This window comes from Balaenoptera acutorostrata, unplaced genomic scaffold, assembly GCF_949987535.1.
Source record: "Balaenoptera acutorostrata unplaced genomic scaffold, mBalAcu1.1 scaffold_524, whole genome shotgun sequence".
Classification (NCBI taxonomy): domain Eukaryota; kingdom Metazoa; phylum Chordata; class Mammalia; order Artiodactyla; family Balaenopteridae; genus Balaenoptera; species Balaenoptera acutorostrata.
This window is the reverse complement of record NW_026646372.1, coordinates 94,977-118,720: the sequence shown is the minus strand read 5'-3', so window position 1 is coordinate 118,720 and position 23,744 is coordinate 94,977.

Genomic DNA, 23,744 nt, shown 5'->3' with positions numbered 1-23,744 from the left:
TAGTAAGAATCTTCAAACCTATGTATTGATATCTCTCTGTAAGTGAGTCAAGGGGGTGTAAAGCGGCATAAACACAGCCGTGAAAAGCAGCTAAACCCCATTATAAAAATAAATTACTTTTCAAAACCCGTGAAACAAAGACAGTGAAAGAGAGAGAAATTCTTCCAAAATTCGTTCAGGGGCTGTGATGCAACCTGGATTGACCATATCTAGACCCACAGCTGATTGAGACATAAGGGTGGACACTCTCGGGGCTGAGAGGTTCGGTGAGGTTGGGTGAGCCAACGCAGACCCTTTCAAGTAATACTGCATGGTACCCATCCCATGGGTCCCAAATCTCCAGGTTCAAGGGCATCTTCCTACGTCGAAAACAGGCATGAGAAACCCAAAAGATGGTACACCGTGTGATCGGGAAATGTTTCTAAAACGCACCTCATTTCTCATCTCCTTTGCTCGGGTTCGCCATTCCAGCCGATTTACTAGCCATCTCCCTCCTTGGAGAATCAGCACCTTTAACCTCCTGTTCCGTACAGGTTGCAATTTGTCCTGAGGATGAACGGGAAGAGGGGGAACCAATGAGAGACTAGCTCTAAGTGTTGGGACAGGCACAGGTCACTCTATTTTCCCATCAGGAAGAAGAATTAAGCACAAGCTCAGCCTGCCCCCCAGAACCAGAAGAGGGCCTGAAGCAATCCTGCGCTTTTGCGGCCAGCTCCCAAAAAAGCGAGTTGAAAAATGGAGCTCAGGGGCACTGCAATTCACAAACCTGCAGAGTTTTAAATGATACCTCTCGTCCACAAATATATTAAGGGAAGGCAACGAAGAGGCTTTGAAAGCAAGGCAGAATTGCAGGAAACAGATTTCAGGAGGTAGATTCGAATCGCCTTGAAAGCACATGAAAAGCGGCAAAACGTGGACAATGATGCCCTTGGCCAAAAAGGGCGTATGCCTTTTTTCCTGAATATATTCAGGAAAAAACGCATACGCCCTTTTTGGCCAACCAAGCAACCTGGAAAGGCCAATCAGCGCTCCAAAGAAGTCTCGCTTCCCAGCGGGCAAAACGGCCATGCGGAAAAAAGTGTCCAAACCAGAAATGCAGGACCGGCCATGGAGAAATGGGAGCCTTGCTACGCTGATGGGTGGGATGTAAATTGCCAACAGCCACTCTGGAGAAGTGTACGGTGTGTTCTGAAACATCTAAAAAACACAGCTTGGAGAGCATAGGGCACTTCCACTCATGGGCGTATAAATTGGGAAAACTAAAAATCAGCAAGACACAGGCACCCCAAAGTTTAGGGCTGCTCTGTTGACAAGAACCCCCACTTCATTACACCTTAAATATCCTAGGAAAGAGAAAAATGGATAAAGAAGTTGTGGTCCTCATGTACAATGGAATATCACTCAGCCATGAAATCAACGTCATAAGGCTAGTAGCAGCACGATGAGTGGATTTAGGTACGACGATTCTAAGTGAAATAAGTCACACAGAAAAAGACACTTATCATCAGATATCACTTCGAGGGGGAATGTAAAAACCGCTACACTTGAACTGAATTACAAAACAGAACAGAGTCACACGTTTAGAAAACACACTATGGCTGCTGAACGGGCAAGGTGAGGTGGGGTGATGCATAAAACAAGGGTTTCAAATTAGCTCAGATACCGTTCCATAAACCCAATATGTAAGAGACAAGACCTATTCCTTTTTCAGTGAACTGGACTCAACACCCCCTATTCACCGCACAAGAATATATCTGACTAGTAAGAATCTTCAAACCTATGTATTGATATCTCTCTGTAAGTGAGTCAAGGGGGTGTAAAGCGGCATAAACACAGCCGTGAAAAGCAGCTAAGACCCATTATAAAAATAAATTACTTTTCAAAACCCGTGAAACAAAGACAGTGAAAGAGAGAGAAATTCTTACAAAATTCGTTCAGGGGCTGTGATGCAACCTGGATTGACCATATCTAGACCCACAGCTGATTGAGACATAAGGGTGGACACTCTTGGGGCTGAGAGGTTCGGTGAGGTTGGGTGAGCCAACGCAGACCCTTTCAAGTAATACTGCATGGTACCCATCCCATGGGTCCCAAATCTCCAGGTTCAAGGGCATCTTCCTACATCGAAAACAGGCATGAGAAACCCAGAAGATGGAACACCGTGTGATCGGGAAAGGTTTCTAAAACGCACCTCATTTCTCATCTCCTTTGCTCGGGTTCGCCATTCCAGCCGATTTACTAGCCATCTCCCTCCTTGGAGAATCAGCACCTTTAACCTCCTGTTCCGTACAGGTTGCAATTTGTCCTGAGGATGAACGGGAAGAGGGGGAACCAATGAGAGACTAGCTCTAGGTGTTGGGACAGGCACAGGTCACTCTATTTTCCCATCAGGAAGAAGAATTAAGCACAAGCTCAGCCTGCCCCCCAGAACCAGAAGAGGGCCTGAAGCAATCCTGCGCTTTTGCGGCCAGCTCCCAAAAAAGCGAGTTGAAAAATGGAGCTCAGGGGCACTGCAATTCACAAACCTGCAGAGTTTTAAATGATACCTCTCGTCCACAAATATATTAAGGGAAGGCAACGAAGAGGCTTTGAAAGCAAGGCAGAATTGCAGGAAACAGATTTCAGGAGGTAGATTCGAATCGCCTTGAAAGCACATGAAAAGCGGCAAAACGTGGACAATGATGCCCTTGGCCAAAAAGGGCGTATGCGTTTTTTCCTGAATATATTCAGGAAAAAACGCATACGCCCTTTTTGGCCAACCAAGCAACCTGGAAAGGCCAATCAGCGCTCCAAAGAAGTCTCGCTTCCCAGCGGGCAAAAGGGCCATGCGGAAAAAAGTGTCCAAACCAGAAATGCAGGACCGGCCATGGAGAAATGGGAGCCTTGCTACGCTGATGGGTGGGATGTAAATTGCCAACAGCCACTCTGGAGAAGTGTACGGTGTGTTCTGAAACATCTAAAAAACACAGCTTGGAGAGCATAGGGCACTTCCACTCATGGGCGTATAAATTGGGAAAACTAAAAATCAGCAAGACACAGGCACCCCAAAGTTTAGGGCTGCTCTGTTGACAAGAACCCCCACTTCATTACACCTTAAATATCCTAGGAAAGAGAAAAATGGATAAAGAAGTTGGGGTCCTCATGTACAATGGAATATCACTCAGCCATGAAATCAACGTCATAAGGCTAGTAGCAGCACGATGAGTGGATTTAGGTACGACGATACTAAGTGAAATAAGTCACACAGAAAAAGACACTTATCATAAGATATCACTTCTAGAGGGAATGTAAAAACCGCTACACTTGAACTGAATTACAAAACAGAACAGAGTCACACGTTTAGAAAACACACTATGGCTGCTGAACGGGAAAGGTGAGGTGGGGTGATGCATAAAACAAGGGTTTCAAATTAGCTCAGACACCGTTCCATAAACCCAATATGTAAGAGACAAGACCTATTCCTTTTTCACTGAACTGGACTCAACACCCCCTATTCACCGCACAAGAATATATCTGACTAGTAAGAATCTTCAAACCTATGTATTGATATCTCTCTGTAAGTGAGTCAAGGGGGTGTAAAGCGGCATAAACACAGCCGTGAAAAGCAGCTAAACCCCATTATAAAAATAAATTACTTTTCAAAACCCGTGAAACAAAGACAGTGAAAGAGAGAGAAATTCTTACAAAATTCGTTCAGGGGCTGTGATGCAACCTGGATTGACCATATCTAGACCCACAGCTGATTGAGACATAAGGGTGGACACTCTTGGGGCTGAGAGGTTCGGTGAGGTTGGGTGAGCCAACGCAGACCCTTTCAAGTAATACTGCATGGTACCCATCCCATGGGTCCCAAATCTCCAGGTTCAAGGGCATCTTCCTACGTCGAAAACAGGCATGAGAAACCCAAAAGATGGTACACCGTGTGATCGGGAAATGTTTCTAAAACGCACCTCATTTCTCATCTCCTTTGCTCGGGTTCGCCATTCCAGCCGATTTACTAGCCATCTCCCTCCTTGGAGAATCAGCACCTTTAACCTCCTGTTCCGTACAGGTTGCAGTTTGTCCTGAGGATGAACGGGAAGAGGGGGAACCAATGAGAGACTAGCTCTAAGTGTTGGGACAGGCACAGGTCACTCTATTTTCCCATCAGGAAGAAGAATTAAGCACAAGCTCAGCCTGCCCCCCAGAACCAGAAGAGGGCCTGAAGCAATCCTGCGCTTTTGCGGCCAGCTCCCAAAAAAGCGAGTTGAAAAATGGAGCTCAGGGGCACTGCAATTCACAAACCTGCAGAGTTTTAAATGATACCTCTCGTCCACAAATATATTAAGGGAAGGCAACGAAGAGGCTTTGAAAGCAAGGCAGAATTGCAGGAAACAGATTTCAGGAGGTAGATTCGAATCACCTTGAAAGCACATGAAAAGCGGCAAAACGTGGACAATGATGCCCTTGGCCAAAAAGGGCGTATGCCTTTTTTCCTGAATATATTCAGGAAAAAACGCATACGCCCTTTTTGGCCAACCAAGCAACCTGGAAAGGCCAATCAGCGCTCCAAAGAAGTCTCGCTTCCCAGCGGGCAAAAGGGCCATGCGGAAAAAAGTGTCCAAACCAGAAATGCAGGACCGGCCATGGAGAAATGGGAGCCTTGCTACGCTGATGGGTGGGATGTAAATTGCCAACAGCCACTCTGGAGAAGTGTACGGTGTGTTCTGAAACATCTAAAAAACAGCTTGGAGAGCATAGGGCACTTCCACTCATGGGCGTATCAATTGGGAAAACTAAAAATCAGCAAGACACAGGCACCCCAAAGTTTAGGGCTGCTCTGTTGACAAGAACCCCCACTTCATTACACCTTAAATATCCTAGGAAAGAGAAAAATGGATAAAGAAGTTGTGGTCCTCATGTACAATGGAATATCACTCAGCCATGAAATCAACGTCATAAGGCTAGTAGCAGCACGATGAGTGGATTTAGGTACGACGATTCTAAGTGAAATAAGTCACACAGAAAAAGACACTTATCATAAGATATCACTTCGAGAGGGAATGTAAAAACCGCTACACTTGAACTGAATTACAAAACAGAACAGAGTCACACGTTTAGAAAACACACTATGGCTGCTGAACGGGAAAGGTGAGGTGGGGTGATGCATAAAACAAGGGTTTCAATTTAGCTCAGATACCGTTCCATAAACCCAATATGTAAGAGACAAGACCTATTCCTTTTTCAGTGAACTGGACTCAACACCCCCTATTCACCGCACAAGAATATATCTGACTAGTAAGAATCTTCAAACCTATGTATTGATATCTCTCTGTAAGTGAGTCAAGGGGGTGTAAAGCGGCATAAACACAGCCGTGAAAAGCAGCTAAACCCCATTATAAAAATAAATTACTTTTCAAAACCCGTGAAACAAAGACAGTGAAAGAGAGAGAAATTCTTACAAAATTCGTTCAGGGGCTGTGATGCAACCTGGATTGACCATATCTAGACCCACAGCTGATTGAGACATAAGGGTGGACACTCTTGGGGCTGAGAGGTTCGGTGAGGTTGGGTGAGCCAACGCAGACCCTTTCAAGTAATACTGCATGGTACCCATCCCATGGGTCCCAAATCTCCAGGTTCAAGGGCATCTTCCTACATCGAAAACAGGCATGAGAAACCCAGAAGATGGAACACCGTGTGATCGGGAAAGGTTTCTAAAACGCACCTCATTTCTCATCTCCTTTGCTCGGGTTCGCCATTCCAGCCGATTTACTAGCCATCTCCCTCCTTGGAGAATCAGGACCTTTAACCTCCTGTTCCGTACAGGTTGCAATTTGTCCTGAGGATGAACGGGAAGAGGGGGAACCAATGAGAGACTAGCTCTAGGTGTTGGGACAGGCACAGGTCACTCTATTTTCCCATCAGGAAGAAGAATTAAGCACAAGCTCAGCCTGCCCCCCAGAACCAGAAGAGGGCCTGAAGCAATCCTGCGCTTTTGCGGCCAGCTCCCAAAAAAGCGAGTTGAAAAATGGAGCTCAGGGGCACTGCAATTCACAAACCTGCAGAGTTTTAATTGATACCTCTCGTCCACAAATATATTAAGGGAAGGCAACGAAGAGGCTTTGAAAGCAAGGCAGATTTGCAGGAAACAGATTTCAGGAGGTAGATTCGAATCGCCTTGAAAGCACATGAAAAGCGGCAAAACGTGGACAATGATGCCCTTGGCCAAAAAGGGCGTATGCCTTTTTTCCTGAATATATTCAGGAAAAAACGCATACGCCCTTTTTGGCCAACCAAGCAACCTGGAAAGGCCAATCAGTGCTCCAAAGAAGTCTCGCTTCCCAGCGGGCAAAACGGCCATGCGGAAAAAAGTGTCCAAACCAGAAATGCAGGACCGGCCATGGAGAAATGGGAGCCTTGCTACGCTGATGGGTGGGATGTAAATTGCCAACAGCCACTCTGGAGAAGTGTACGGTGTGTTCTGAAACATCTAAAAAACAGCTTGGAGAGCATAGGGCACTTCCACTCATGGGCGTATCAATTGGGAAAATTAAAAATCAGCAAGACACAGGCACCCCAAAGTTTAGGGCTGCTCTGTTGACAAGAACCCCCACTTCATTACACCTTAAATATCCTAGGAAATAGAAAAATGGATAAAGAAGTTGTGGTCCTCATGTACAATGGAATATCACTCAGCCATGAAATCAACGTCATAAGGCTAGTAACAGCACGATGAGTGGATTTAGGTACGACGATTCTAAGTGAAATAAGTCACACAGAAAAAGACACTTATCATAAGATATCACTTCTAGAGGGAATGTAAAAACCGCTACACTTGAACTGAATTACAAAACAGAACAGAGTCACACGTTTAGAAAACACACTATGGCTGCTGAACGGGAAAGGTGAGGTGGTGTGATGCATAAAACAAGGGTTTCAAATTAGCTCAGATACCGTTCCATAAACCCAATATGTAAGAGACAAGACCTATTCCTTTTTCAGTGAACTGGACTCAACACCCCCTATTCACCGCACAAGAATATATCTGACTAGTAAGAATCTTCAAACCTATGTATTGATATCTCTCTGTAAGTGAGTCAAGGGGGTGTAAAGCGGCATAAACACAGCCGTGAAAAGCAGCTAAACCCCATTATAAAAATAAATTACTTTTCAAAACCCGTGAAACAAAGACAGTGGAAGAGAGAGAAATTCTTACAAAATTCGTTCAGGGGCTGTGATGCAACCTGGATTGACCATATCTAGACCCACAGCTGATTGAGACATAAGGGTGGACACTCTTGGGGCTGAGAGGTTCGGTGAGGTTGGGTGAGCCAACGCAGACCCTTTCAAGTAATACTGCATGGTACCCATCCCATGGGTCCCAAATCTCCAGGTTCAAGGGCATCTTCCTACATCGAAAACAGGCATGAGAAACCCAGAAGATGGAACACCGTGTGATCGGGAAAGGTTTCTAAAACGCACCTCATTTCTCATCTCCTTTGCTCGGGTTCGCCATTCCAGCCGATTTACTAGCCATCTCCCTCCTTGGAGAATCAGCACCTTTAACCTCCTGTTCCGTACAGGTTGCAATTTGTCCTGAGGATGAACGGGAAGAGGGGGAACCAATGAGAGACTAGCTCTAGGTGTTGGGACAGGCACAGGTCACTCTATTTTCCCATCAGGAAGAAGAATTAAGCACAAGCTCAGCCTGCCCCCCAGAACCAGAAGAGGGCCTGAAGCAATCCTGCGCTTTTGCGGCCAGCTCCCAAAAAAGCGAGTTGAAAAATGGAGCTCAGGGGCACTGCAATTCACAAACCTGCAGAGTTTTAAATGATACCTCTCGTCCACAAATATATTAAGGGAAGGCAACGAAGAGGCTTTGAAAGCAAGGCAGAATTGCAGGAAACAGATTTCAGGAGGTAGATTCGAATCGCCTTGAAAGCACATGAAAAGCGGCAAAACGTGGACAATGATGCCCTTGGCCAAAAAGGGCGTATGCCTTTTTTCCTGAATATATTCAGGAAAAAACGCATACGCCCTTTTTGGCCAACCAAGCAACCTGGAAAGGCCAATCAGTGCTCCAAAGAAGTCTCGCTTCCCAGCGGGCAAAACGGCCATGCGGAAAAAAGTGTCCAAACCAGAAATGCAGGACCGGCCATGGAGAAATGGGAGCCTTGCTACGCTGATGGGTGGGATGTAAATTGCCAACAGCCACTCTGGAGAAGTGTACGGTGTGTTCTGAAACATCTAAAAAACAGCTTGGAGAGCATAGGGCACTTCCACTCATGGGCGTATCAATTGGGAAAACTAAAAATCAGCAAGACACAGGCACCCCAAAGTTTAGGGCTGCTCTGTTGACAAGAACCCCCACTTCATTACACCTTAAATATCCTAGGAAATAGAAAAATGGATAAAGAAGTTGTGGTCCTCATGTACAATGGAATATCACTCAGCCATGAAATCAACGTCATAAGGCTAGTAACAGCACGATGAGTGGATTTAGGTACGACGATTCTAAGTGAAATAAGTCACACAGAAAAAGACACTTATCATAAGATATCACTTCTAGAGGGAATGTAAAAACCGCTACACTTGAACTGAATTACAAAACAGAACAGAGTCACACGTTTAGAAAACACACTATGGCTGCTGAACGGGAAAGGTGAGGTGGGGTGATGCATAAAACAAGGGTTTCAAATTAGCTCAGATACCGTTCCATAAACCCAATATGTAAGAGACAAGACCTATTCCTTTTTCAGTGAACTGGACTCAACACCCCCTATTCACCGCACAAGAATATATCTTACTAGTAAGAATCTTCAAACCTATGTATTGATATCTCTCTGTAAGTGAGTCAAGGGGGTGTAAAGCGGCATAAACACAGCCGTGAAAAGCAGCTAAACCCCATTATAAAAATAAATTACTTTTCAAAACCCGTGAAACAAAGACAGTGGAAGAGAGAGAAATTCTTACAAAATTCTTTCAGGGGCTGTGATGCAACCTGGATTGACCATATCTAGACCCACAGCTGATTGAGACATAAGGGTGGACACTCTTGGGGCTGAGAGGTTCGGTGAGGTTGGGTGAGCCAACGCAGACCCTTTCAAGTAATACTGCATGGTACCCATCCCATGGGTCCCAAATCTCCAGGTTCAAGGGCATCTTCCTACATCGAAAACAGGCATGAGAAACCCAGAAGATGGAACACCGTGTGATCGGGAAAGGTTTCTAAAACGCACCTCATTTCTCATCTCCTTTGCTCGGGTTCGCATTCCAGCCGATTTACTAGCCATCTCCCTCCTTGGAGAATCAGCACCTTTAACCTCCTGTTCCGTACAGGTTGCAATTTGTCCTGAGGATGAACGGGAAGAGGGGGAACCAATGAGAGACTAGCTCTAGGTGTTGGGACAGGCACAGGTCACTCTATTTTCCCATCACGAAGAAGAATTAAGCACAAGCTCAGCCTGCCCCCAAAACCAGAAGAGGGCCTGAAGCAATCCTGCGCTTTTGCGGCCAGCTCCCAAAAAAGCGAGTTGAAAAATGGAGCTCAGGGGCACTGCAATTCACAAACCTGCAGAGTTTTAAATGATACCTCTCGTCCACAAATATATTAAGGGAAGGCAACGAAGAGGCTTTGAAAGCAAGGCAGAATTGCAGGAAACAGATTTCAGGAGGTAGATTCGAATCGCCTTGAATGCACATGAAAAGCGGCAAAACGTGGACAATGATGCCCTTGGCCAAAAAGGGCGTATGCCTTTTTTCCTGAATATATTCAGGAAAAAACGCATACGCCCTTTTTGGCCAACCAAGCAACCTGGAAAGGCCAATCAGCGCTCCAAAGAAGTCTCGCTTCCCAGCTGGCAAAAGGGCCATGGGGAAAAAAGTGCCCAAACCAGAAATGAAGGACCGGCCATGGAGAAATGGGAGCCTTGCTACGCTGATGGGTGGGATGTAAATTGCCAACAGCCACTCTGGAGAAGTGTACGGTGTGTTCTGAAACATCTAAAAAACACAGCTTGGAGAGCATAGGGCACTTCCACTCATGGGCGTATAAATTGGGAAAACTAAAAATCAGCAAGACACAGGCACCCCAAAGTTTAGGGCTGCTCTGTTGACAAGAACCCCCACTTCATTACACCTTAAATATCCTAGGAAAGAGAAAAATGGATAAAGAAGTTGGGGTCCTCATGTACAATGGAATATCACTCAGCCATGAAATCAACGTCATAAGGCTAGTAGCAGCACGATGAGTGGATTTAGGTACGACGATTCTAAGTGAAATAAGTCACACAGAAAAAGACACTTATCATAAGATATCACTTCTAGAGGGAATGTAAAAACCGCTACACTTGAACTGAATTACAAAACAGAACAGAGTCACACGTTTAGAAAACACACTATGGCTGCTGAACGGGAAAGGTGAGGTGGGGTGATGCATAATACAAGGGTTTCAAATTAGCTCAGATACCGTTCCATAAACCCAATATGTAAGAGACAAGACGTATTCCTTTTTCACTGAACTGGACTCAACACCCCCTATTCACCGCACAAGAATATATCTGACTAGTAAGAATCTTCAAACCTATGTATTGATATCTCTCTGTAAGTGAGTCAAGGGGGTGTAAAGCGGCATAAACACAGCCGTGAAAAGCAGCTAAACCCCATTATAAAAATAAATGACTTTTCAAAACCCGTGAAACAAAGACAGTGAAAGAGAGAGAAATTCTTACAAAATTCGTTCAGGGGCTGTGATGCAACCTGGATTGACCATATCTAGACCCACAGCTGATTGAGACATAAGGGTGGACACTCTTGGGGCTGAGAGGTTCGGTGAGGTTGGGTGAGCCAACGCAGACCCTTTCACGTAATACTGCATGGTACCCATCCCATGGGTCCCAAATCTCCAGGTTCAAGGGCATCTTCCTACGTCGAAAACAGGCATGAGAAACCCAGAAGATGGTACACCGTGTGATCGGGAAAGGTTTCTAAAACGCACCTCATTTCTCATCTCCTTTGCTCGGGTTCGCCATTCCAGCCGATTTACTAGCCATCTCCCTCCTTGGAGAATCAGCACCTTTAACCTCCTGTTCCGTACAGGTTGCAATTTGTCCTGAGGATGAACGGGAAGAGGGGGAACCAATGAGAGACTAGCTCTAGGTGTTGGGACAGGCACAGGTCACTCTATTTTCCCATCAGGAAGAAGAATTAAGCACAAGCTCAGCCTGCCCCCCAGAACCAGAAGAGGGCCTGAAGCAATCCTGCGCTTTTGCGGCCAGCTCCCAAAAAAGCGAGTTGAAAAATGGAGCTCAGGGGCACTGCAATTCACAAACCTGCAGAGTTTTAAATGATACCTCTCGTCCACAAATATATTAAGGGAAGGCAACGAAGAGGCTTTGAAAGCAAGGCAGAATTGCAGGAAACAGATTTCAGGAGGTAGATTCTAATCGCCTTGAAAGCACACGAAAAGCGGCAAAACGTGGACAATGATGCCCTTGGCCAAAAAGGGCGTATGCCTTTTTTCCTGAATATATTCAGGAAAAAACGCATACGCCCTTTTTGGCCAACCAAGCAACCTGGAAAGGCCAATCAGCGCTCCAAAGAAGTCTCGCTTCCCAGCGGGCAAAACGGCCATGCGGAAAAAAGTGTCCAAACCAGAAATGCAGGACCGGCCATGGAGAAATGGGAGCCTTGCTACGCTGATGGGTGGGATGTAAATTGCCAACAGCCACTCTGGAGAAGTGTACGGTGTGTTCTGAAACATCTAAAAAACAGCTTGGAGAGCATAGGGCACTTCCACTCATGGGCGTATCAATTGGGAAAACTAAAAATCAGCAAGACACAGGCACCCCAAACTTTAGGGCTGCAATGTTGACAAGAACCCCCACTTCATTACACCTTAAATATCCTAGGAAAGACAAAAATGGATAAAGAAGTTGTCGTCCTCATGTACAATGGAATATCACTCAGCCATGAAATCAACGTCATAAGGCTAGTAGCAGCACGATGAGTGGATTTAGGAACGACGATTCTAAGTGAAATAAGTCACACAGAAAAAGACACTTATCATCAGATATCACTTCGAGAGGGAATGTAAAAACCGCTACACTTGAACTGAATTACAAAACAGAACAGAGTCACACGTTTAGAAAACACACTATGGCTGCTGAACGGGCAAGGTGAGGTGGGGTGATGCATAAAACAAGGGTTTCAAATTAGCTCAGATACCGTTCCATAAACCCAATATGTAAGAGACAAGACCTATTCCTTTTTCAGTGAACTGGACTCAACACCCCCTATTCACCGCACAAGAATATATCTGACTAGTAAGAATCTTCAAACCTATGTATTGATATCTCTCTGTAAGTGAGTCAAGGGGGTGTAAAGCGGCATAAACACAGCCGTGAAAAGCAGCTAAACCCCATTATAAAAATAAATTACTTTTCAAAACCCGTGAAACAAAGACAGTGGAAGAGAGAGAAATTCTTACAAAATTCTTTCAGGGGCTGTGATGCAACCTGGATTGACCATATCTAGACCCACAGCTGATTGAGACATAAGGGTGGACACTCTTGGGGCTGAGAGGTTCGGTGAGGTTGGGTGAGCCAACGCAGACCCTTTCAAGTAATACTGCATGGTACCCATCCCATGGGTCCCAAATCTCCAGGTTCAAGGGCATCTTCCTACATCGAAAACAGGCATGAGAAACCCAGAAGATGGAACACCGTGTGATCGGGAAAGGTTTCTAAAACGCACCTCATTTCTCATCTCCTTTGCTCGGGTTCGCATTCCAGCCGATTTACTAGCCATCTCCCTCCTTGGAGAATCAGCACCTTTAACCTCCTGTTCCGTACAGGTTGCAATTTGTCCTGAGGATGAACGGGAAGAGGGGGAACCAATGAGAGACTAGCTCTAGGTGTTGGGACAGGCACAGGTCACTCTATTTTCCCATCACGAAGAAGAATTAAGCACAAGCTCAGCCTGCCCCCAAAACCAGAAGAGGGCCTGAAGCAATCCTGCGCTTTTGCGGCCAGCTCCCAAAAAAGCGAGTTGAAAAATGGAGCTCAGGGGCACTGCAATTCACAAACCTGCAGAGTTTTAAATGATACCTCTCGTCCACAAATATATTAAGGGAAGGCAACGAAGAGGCTTTGAAAGCAAGGCAGAATTGCAGGAAACAGATTTCAGGAGGTAGATTCGAATCGCCTTGAATGCACATGAAAAGCGGCAAAACGTGGACAATGATGCCCTTGGCCAAAAAGGGCGTATGCCTTTTTTCCTGAATATATTCAGGAAAAAACGCATACGCCCTTTTTGGCCAACCAAGCAACCTGGAAAGGCCAATCAGCGCTCCAAAGAAGTCTCGCTTCCCAGCTGGCAAAAGGGCCATGGGGAAAAAAGTGCCCAAACCAGAAATGAAGGACCGGCCATGGAGAAATGGGAGCCTTGCTACGCTGATGGGTGGGATGTAAATTGCCAACAGCCACTCTGGAGAAGTGTACGGTGTGTTCTGAAACATCTAAAAAACACAGCTTGGAGAGCATAGGGCACTTCCACTCATGGGCGTATAAATTGGGAAAACTAAAAATCAGCAAGACACAGGCACCCCAAAGTTTAGGGCTGCTCTGTTGACAAGAACCCCCACTTCATTACACCTTAAATATCCTAGGAAAGAGAAAAATGGATAAAGAAGTTGGGGTCCTCATGTACAATGGAATATCACTCAGCCATGAAATCAACGTCATAAGGCTAGTAGCAGCACGATGAGTGGATTTAGGTACGACGATTCTAAGTGAAATAAGTCACACAGAAAAAGACACTTATCATAAGATATCACTTCTAGAGGGAATGTAAAAACCGCTACACTTGAACTGAATTACAAAACAGAACAGAGTCACACGTTTAGAAAACACACTATGGCTGCTGAACGGGAAAGGTGAGGTGGGGTGATGCATAATACAAGGGTTTCAAATTAGCTCAGATACCGTTCCATAAACCCAATATGTAAGAGACAAGACGTATTCCTTTTTCACTGAACTGGACTCAACACCCCCTATTCACCGCACAAGAATATATCTGACTAGTAAGAATCTTCAAACCTATGTATTGATATCTCTCTGTAAGTGAGTCAAGGGGGTGTAAAGCGGCATAAACACAGCCGTGAAAAGCAGCTAAACCCCATTATAAAAATAAATGACTTTTCAAAACCCGTGAAACAAAGACAGTGAAAGAGAGAGAAATTCTTACAAAATTCGTTCAGGGGCTGTGATGCAACCTGGATTGACCATATCTAGACCCACAGCTGATTGAGACATAAGGGTGGACACTCTTGGGGCTGAGAGGTTCGGTGAGGTTGGGTGAGCCAACGCAGACCCTTTCACGTAATACTGCATGGTACCCATCCCATGGGTCCCAAATCTCCAGGTTCAAGGGCATCTTCCTACGTCGAAAACAGGCATGAGAAACCCAGAAGATGGTACACCGTGTGATCGGGAAAGGTTTCTAAAACGCACCTCATTTCTCATCTCCTTTGCTCGGGTTCGCCATTCCAGCCGATTTACTAGCCATCTCCCTCCTTGGAGAATCAGCACCTTTAACCTCCTGTTCCGTACAGGTTGCAATTTGTCCTGAGGATGAACGGGAAGAGGGGGAACCAATGAGAGACTAGCTCTAGGTGTTGGGACAGGCACAGGTCACTCTATTTTCCCATCAGGAAGAAGAATTAAGCACAAGCTCAGCCTGCCCCCCAGAACCAGAAGAGGGCCTGAAGCAATCCTGCGCTTTTGCGGCCAGCTCCCAAAAAAGCGAGTTGAAAAATGGAGCTCAGGGGCACTGCAATTCACAAACCTGCAGAGTTTTAAATGATACCTCTCGTCCACAAATATATTAAGGGAAGGCAACGAAGAGGCTTTGAAAGCAAGGCAGAATTGCAGGAAACAGATTTCAGGAGGTAGATTCTAATCGCCTTGAAAGCACACGAAAAGCGGCAAAACGTGGACAATGATGCCCTTGGCCAAAAAGGGCGTATGCCTTTTTTCCTGAATATATTCAGGAAAAAACGCATACGCCCTTTTTGGCCAACCAAGCAACCTGGAAAGGCCAATCAGCGCTCCAAAGAAGTCTCGCTTCCCAGCGGGCAAAACGGCCATGCGGAAAAAAGTGTCCAAACCAGAAATGCAGGACCGGCCATGGAGAAATGGGAGCCTTGCTACGCTGATGGGTGGGATGTAAATTGCCAACAGCCACTCTGGAGAAGTGTACGGTGTGTTCTGAAACATCTAAAAAACAGCTTGGAGAGCATAGGGCACTTCCACTCATGGGCGTATCAATTGGGAAAACTAAAAATCAGCAAGACACAGGCACCCCAAACTTTAGGGCTGCAATGTTGACAAGAACCCCCACTTCATTACACCTTAAATATCCTAGGAAAGACAAAAATGGATAAAGAAGTTGTCGTCCTCATGTACAATGGAATATCACTCAGCCATGAAATCAACGTCATAAGGCTAGTAGCAGCACGATGAGTGGATTTAGGAACGACGATTCTAAGTGAAATAAGTCACACAGAAAAAGACACTTATCATCAGATATCACTTCGAGAGGGAATGTAAAAACCGCTACACTTGAACTGAATTACAAAACAGAACAGAGTCACACGTTTAGAAAACACACTATGGCTGCTGAACGGGCAAGGTGAGGTGGGGTGATGCATAAAACAAGGGTTTCAAATTAGCTCAGATACCGTTCCATAAACCCAATATGTAAGAGACAAGACCTATTCCTTTTTCAGTGAACTGGACTCAACACCCCCTATTCACCGCACAAGAATATATCTGACTAGTAAGAATCTTCAAACCTATGTATTGATATCTCTCTGTAAGTGAGTCAAGGGGGTGTAAAGCGGCATAAACACAGCCGTGAAAAGCAGCTAAGACCCATTATAAAAATAAATTACTTTTCAAAACCCGTGAAACAAAGACAGTGAAAGAGAGAGAAATTCTTACAAAATTCGTTCAGGGGCTGTGATGCAACCTGGATTGACCATATCTAGACCCACAGCTGATTGAGACATAAGGGTGGACACTCTTGGGGCTGAGAGGTTCGGTGAGGTTGGGTGAGCCAACGCAGACCCTTTCAAGTAATACTGCATGGTACCCATCCCATGGGTCCCAAATCTCCAGGTTCAAGGGCATCTTCCTACATCGAAAACAGGCATGAGAAACCCAGAAGATGGAACACCGTGTGATCGGGAAAGGTTTCTAAAACGCACCTCATTTCTCATCTCCTTTGCTCGGGTTCGCCATTCCAGCCGATTTACTAGCCATCTCCCTCCTTGGAGAATCAGCACCTTTAACCTCCTGTTCCGTACAGGTTGCAATTTGTCCTGAGGATGAACGGGAAGAGGGGGAACCAATGAGAGACTAGCTCTAGGTGTTGGGACAGGCACAGGTCACTCTATTTTCCCATCAGGAAGAAGAATTAAGCACAAGCTCAGCCTGCCCCCCAGAACCAGAAGAGGGCCTGAAGCAATCCTGCGCTTTTGCGGCCAGCTCCCAAAAAAGCGAGTTGAAAAATGGAGCTCAGGGGCACTGCAATTCACAAACCTGCAGAGTTTTAAATGATACCTCTCGTCCACAAATATATTAAGGGAAGGCAACGAAGAGGCTTTGAAAGCAAGGCAGAATTGCAGGAAACAGATTTCAGGAGGTAGATTCGAATCGCCTTGAAAGCACATGAAAAGCGGCAAAACGTGGACAATGATGCCCTTGGCCAAAAAGGGCGTATGCCTTTTTTCCTGAATATATTCAGGAAAAAACGCATACGCCCTTTTTGGCCAACCAAGCAACCTGGAAAGGCCAATCAGCGCTCCAAAGAAGTCTCGCTTCCCAGCGGGCAAAACGGCCATGCGGAAAAAAGTGTCCAAACCAGAAATGCAGGACCGGCCATGGAGAAATGGGAGCCTTGCTACGCTGATGGGTGGGATGTAAATTGCCAACAGCCACTCTGGAGAAGTGTACGGTGTGTTCTGAAACATCTAAAAAACACAGCTTGGAGAGCATAGGGCACTTCCACTCATGGGCGTATAAATTGGGAAAACTAAAAATCAGCAAGACACAGGCACCCCAAAGTTTAGGGCTGCTCTGTTGACAAGAACCCCCACTTCATTACACCTTAAATATCCTAGGAAAGAGAAAAATGGATAAAGAAGTTGGGGTCCTCATGTACAATGGAATATCACTCAGCCATGAAATCAACGTCATAAGGCTAGTAGCAGCACGATGAGTGGATTTAGGTACGACGATACTAAGTGAAATAAGTCACACAGAAAAAGACACTTATCATAAGATATCACTTCTAGAGGGAATGTAAAAACCGCTACACTTGAACTGAATTGCAAAACAGAACAGAGTCAAACGTTTAGAAAACACACTATGGCTGCTGAACGGGAAAGGTGAGGTGGGGTGATGCATAAAACAAGGGTTTCAAATTAGCTCAGACACCGTTCCATAAACCCAATATGTAAGAGACAAGACCTATTCCTTTTTCAGTGAACTGGACTCAACACCCCCTATTCACCGCACAAGAATATATCTGACTAGTAAGAATCTTCAAACCTATGTATTGATATCTCTCTGTAAGTGAGTCAAGGGGGTGTAAAGCGGCATAAACACAGCCGTGAAAAGCAGCTAAACCCCATTATAAAAATAAATTACTTTTCAAAACCCGTGAAACAAAGACAGTGAAAGAGAGAGAAATTCTTCCAAAATTCGTTCAGGGGCTGTGATGCAACCTGGATTGACCATATCTAGACCCACAGCTGATTGAGACATAAGGGTGGACACTCTCGGGGCTGAGAGGTTCGGTGAGGTTGGGTGAGCCAACGCAGACCCTTTCAAGTAATACTGCATGGTACCCATCCCATGGGTCCCAAATCTCCAGGTTCAAGGGCATCTTCCTACGTCGAAAACAGGCATGAGAAACCCAAAAGATGGTACACCGTGTGATCGGGAAATGTTTCTAAAACGCACCTCATTTCTCATCTCCTTTGCTCGGGTTCGCCATTCCAGCCGATTTACTAGCCATCTCCCTCCTTGGAGAATCAGCACCTTTAACCTCCTGTTCCGTACAGGTTGCAATTTGTCCTGAGGATGAACGGGAAGAGGGGGAACCAATGAGAGACTAGCTCTAAGTGTTGGGACAGGCACAGGTCACTCTATTTTCCCATCAGGAAGAAGAATTAAGCACAAGCTCAGCCTGCCCCCCAGAACCAGAAGAGGGCCTGAAGCAATCCTGCGCTTTTGCGGCCAGCTCCCAAAAAAGCGAGTTGAAAAATGGAGCTCAGGGGCACTGCAATTCACAAACCTGCAGAGTTTTAAATGATACCTCTCGTCCACAAATATATTAAGGGAAGGCAACGAAGAGGCTTTGAAAGCAAGGCAGAATTGCAGGAAACAGATTTCAGGAGGTAGATTCGAATCGCCTTGAAAGCACATGAAAAGCGGCAAAACGTGGACAATGATGCCCTTGGCCAAAAAGGGCGTATGCCTTTTTTCCTGAATATATTCAGGAAAAAACGCATACGCCCTTTTTGGCCAACCAAGCAACCTGGAAAGGCCAATCAGCGCTCCAAAGAAGTCTCGCTTCCCAGCGGGCAAAACGGCCATGCGGAAAAAAGTGTCCAAACCAGAAATGCAGGACCGGCCATGGAGAAATGGGAGCCTTGCTACGCTGATGGGTGGGATGTAAATTGCCAACAGCCACTCTGGAGAAGTGTACGGTGTGTTCTGAAACATCTAAAAAACACAGCTTGGAGAGCATAGGGCACTTCCACTCATGGGCGTATAAATTGGGAAAACTAAAAATCAGCAAGACACAGGCACCCCAAAGTTTAGGGCTGCTCTGTTGACAAGAACCCCCACTTCATTACACCTTAAATATCCTAGGAAAGAGAAAAATGGATAAAGAAGTTGTGGTCCTCATGTACAATGGAATATCACTCAGCCATGAAATCAACGTCATAAGGCTAGTAGCAGCACGATGAGTGGATTTAGGTACGACGATTCTAAGTGAAATAAGTCACACAGAAAAAGACACTTATCATCAGATATCACTTCGAGGGGGAATGTAAAAACCGCTACACTTGAACTGAATTACAAAACAGAACAGAGTCACACGTTTAGAAAACACACTATGGCTGCTGAACGGGCAAGGTGAGGTGGGGTGATGCATAAAACAAGGGTTTCAAATTAGCTCAGATACCGTTCCATAAACCCAATATGTAAGAGACAAGACCTATTCCTTTTTCAGTGAACTGGACTCAACACCCCCTATTCACCGCACAAGAATATATCTGACTAGTAAGAATCTTCAAACCTATGTATTGATATCTCTCTGTAAGTGAGTCAAGGGGGTGTAAAGCGGCATAAACACAGCCGTGAAAAGCAGCTAAGACCCATTATAAAAATAAATTACTTTTCAAAACCCGTGAAACAAAGACAGTGAAAGAGAGAGAAATTCTTACAAAATTCGTTCAGGGGCTGTGATGCAACCTGGATTGACCATATCTAGACCCACAGCTGATTGAGACATAAGGGTGGACACTCTTGGGGCTGAGAGGTTCGGTGAGGTTGGGTGAGCCAACGCAGACCCTTTCAAGTAATACTGCATGGTACCCATCCCATGGGTCCCAAATCTCCAGGTTCAAGGGCATCTTCCTATATCGAAAACAGGCATGAGAAACCCAGAAGATGGAACACCGTGTGATCGGGAAAGGTTTCTAAAACGCACCTCATTTCTCATCTCCTTTGCTCGGGTTCGCCATTCCAGCCGATTTACTAGCCATCTCCCTCCTTGGAGAATCAGCACCTTTAACCTCCTGTTCCGTACAGGTTGCAATTTGTCCTGAGGATGAACGGGAAGAGGGGGAACCAATGAGAGACTAGCTCTAGGTGTTGGGACAGGCACAGGTCACTCTATTTTCCCATCAGGAAGAAGAATTAAGCACAAGCTCAGCCTGCCCCCCAGAACCAGAAGAGGGCCTGAAGCAATCCTGCGCTTTTGCGGCCAGCTCCCAAAAAAGCGAGTTGAAAAATGGAGCTCAGGGGCACTGCAATTCACAAACCTGCAGAGTTTTAAATGATACCTCTCGTCCACAAATATATTAAGGGAAGGCAACGAAGAGGCTTTGAAAGCAAGGCAGAATTGCAGGAAACAGATTTCAGGAGGTAGATTCGAATCGCCTTGAAAGCACATGAAAAGCGGCAAAACGTGGACAATGATGCCCTTGGCCAAAAAGGGCGTATGCGTTTTTTCCTGAATATATTCAGGAAAAAACGCATACGCCCTTTTTGGCCAACCAAGCAACCTGGAAAGGCCAATCAGCGCTCCAAAGAAGTCTCGCTTCCCAGCGGGCAAAAGGGCCATGCGGAAAAAAGTGTCCAAACCAGAAATGCAGGACCGGCCATGGAGAAATGGGAGCCTTGCTACGCTGATGGGTGGGATGTAAATTGCCAACAGCCACTCTGGAGAAGTGTACGGTGTGTTCTGAAACATCTAAAAAACACAGCTTGGAGAGCATAGGGCACTTCCACTCATGGGCGTATAAATTGGGAAAACTAAAAATCAGCAAGACACAGGCACCCCAAAGTTTAGGGCTGCTCTGTTGACAAGAACCCCCACTTCATTACACCTTAAATATCCTAGGAAAGAGAAAAATGGATAAAGAAGTTGGGGTCCTCATGTACAATGGAATATCACTCAGCCATGAAATCAACGTCATAAGGCTAGTAGCAGCACGATGAGTGGATTTAGGTACGACGATACTAAGTGAAATAAGTCACACAGAAAAAGACACTTATCATAAGATATCACTTCTAGAGGGAATGTAAAAACCGCTACACTTGAACTGAATTACAAAACAGAACAGAGTCACACGTTTAGAAAACACACTATGGCTGCTGAACGGGAAAGGTGAGGTGGGGTGATGCATAAAACAAGGGTTTCAAATTAGCTCAGACACCGTTCCATAAACCCAATATGTAAGAGACAAGACCTATTCCTTTTTCACTGAACTGGACTCAACACCCCCTATTCACCGCACAAGAATATATCTGACTAGTAAGAATCTTCAAACCTATGTATTGATATCTCTCTGTAAGTGAGTCAAGGGGGTGTAAAGCGGCATAAACACAGCCGTGAAAAGCAGCTAAACCCCATTATAAAAATAAATTACTTTTCAAAACCCGTGAAACAAAGACAGTGAAAGAGAGAGAAATTCTTACAAAATTCGTTCAGGGGCTGTGATGCAACCTGGATTGACCATATCTAGACCCACAGCTGATTGAGACATAAGGGTGGACACTCTTGGGGCTGAGAGGTTCGGTGAGGTTGGGTGAGCCAACGCAGACCCTTTCAAGTAATACTGCATGGTACCCATCCCATGGGTCCCAAATCTCCAGGTTCAAGGGCATCTTCCTACGTCGAAAACAGGCATGAGAAACCCAAAAGATGGTACACCGTGTGATCGGGAAATGTTTCTAAAACGCACCTCATTTCTCATCTCCTTTGCTCGGGTTCGCCATTCCAGCCGATTTACTAGCCATCTCCCTCCTTGGAGAATCAGCACCTTTAACCTCCTGTTCCGTACAGGTTGCAGTTTGTCCTGAGGATGAACGGGAAGAGGGGGAACCAATGAGAGACTAGCTCTAAGTGTTGGGACAGGCACAGGTCACTCTATTTTCCCATCAGGAAGAAGAATTAAGCACAAGCTCAGCCTGCCCCCCAGAACCAGAAGAGGGCCTGAAGCAATCCTGCGCTTTTGCGGCCAGCTCCCAAAAAAGCGAGTTGAAAAATGGAGCTCAGGGGCACTGCAATTCACAAACCTGCAGAGTTTTAAATGATACCTCTCGTCCACAAATATATTAAGGGAAGGCAACGAAGAGGCTTTGAAAGCAAGGCAGAATTGCAGGAAACAGATTTCAGGAGGTAGATTCGAATCACCTTGAAAGCACATGAAAAGCGGCAAAACGTGGACAATGATGCCCTTGGCCAAAAAGGGCGTATGCCTTTTTTCCTGAATATATTCAGGAAAAAACGCATACGCCCTTTTTGGCCAACCAAGCAACCTGGAAAGGCCAATCAGCGCTCCAAAGAAGTCTCGCTTCCCAGCGGGCAAAAGGGCCATGCGGAAAAAAGTGTCCAAACCAGAAATGCAGGACCGGCCATGGAGAAATGGGAGCCTTGCTACGCTGATGGGTGGGATGTAAATTGCCAACAGCCACTCTGGAGAAGTGTACGGTGTGTTCTGAAACATCTAAAAAACAGCTTGGAGAGCATAGGGCACTTCCACTCATGGGCGTATCAATTGGGAAAACTAAAAATCAGCAAGACACAGGCACCCCAAAGTTTAGGGCTGCTCTGTTGACAAGAACCCCCACTTCATTACACCTTAAATATCCTAGGAAAGAGAAAAATGGATAAAGAAGTTGTGGTCCTCATGTACAATGGAATATCACTCAGCCATGAAATCAACGTCATAAGGCTAGTAGCAGCACGATGAGTGGATTTAGGTACGACGATTCTAAGTGAAATAAGTCACACAGAAAAAGACACTTATCATAAGATATCACTTCGAGAGGGAATGTAAAAACCGCTACACTTGAACTGAATTACAAAACAGAACAGAGTCACACGTTTAGAAAACACACTATGGCTGCTGAACGGGAAAGGTGAGGTGGGGTGATGCATAAAACAAGGGTTTCAATTTAGCTCAGATACCGTTCCATAAACCCAATATGTAAGAGACAAGACCTATTCCTTTTTCAGTGAACTGGACTCAACACCCCCTATTCACCGCACAAGAATATATCTGACTAGTAAGAATCTTCAAACCTATGTATTGATATCTCTCTGTAAGTGAGTCAAGGGGGTGTAAAGCGGCATAAACACAGCCGTGAAAAGCAGCTAAACCCCATTATAAAAATAAATTACTTTTCAAAACCCGTGAAACAAAGACAGTGGAAGAGAGAGAAATTCTTACAAAATTCGTTCAGGGGCTGTGATGCAACCTGGATTGACCATATCTAGACCCACAGCTGATTGAGACATAAGGGTGGACACTCTTGGGGCTGAGAGGTTCGGTGAGGTTGGGTGAGCCAACGCAGACCCTTTCAAGTAATACTGCATGGTACCCATCCCATGGGTCCCAAATCTCCAGGTTCAAGGGCATCTTCCTACATCGAAAACAGGCATGAGAAACCCAGAAGATGGAACACCGTGTGATCGGGAAAGGTTTCTAAAACGCACCTCATTTCTCATCTCCTTTGCTCGGGTTCGCCATTCCAGCCGATTTACTAGCCATCTCCCTCCTTGGAGAATCAGCACCTTTAACCTCCTGTTCCGTACAGGTTGCAATTTGTCCTGAGGATGAACGGGAAGAGGGGGAACCAATGAGAGACTAGCTCTAGGTGTTGGGACAGGCACAGGTCACTCTATTTTCCCATCAGGAAGAAGAATTAAGCACAAGCTCAGCCTGCCCCCCAGAACCAGAAGAGGGCCTGAAGCAATCCTGCGCTTTTGCGGCCAGCTCCCAAAAAAGCGAGTTGAAAAATGGAGCTCAGGGGCACTGCAATTCACAAACCTGCAGAGTTTTAAATGATACCTCTCGTCCACAAATATATTAAGGGAAGGCAACGAAGAGGCTTTGAAAGCAAGGCAGATTTGCAGGAAACAGATTTCAGGAGGTAGATTCGAATCGCCTTGAAAGC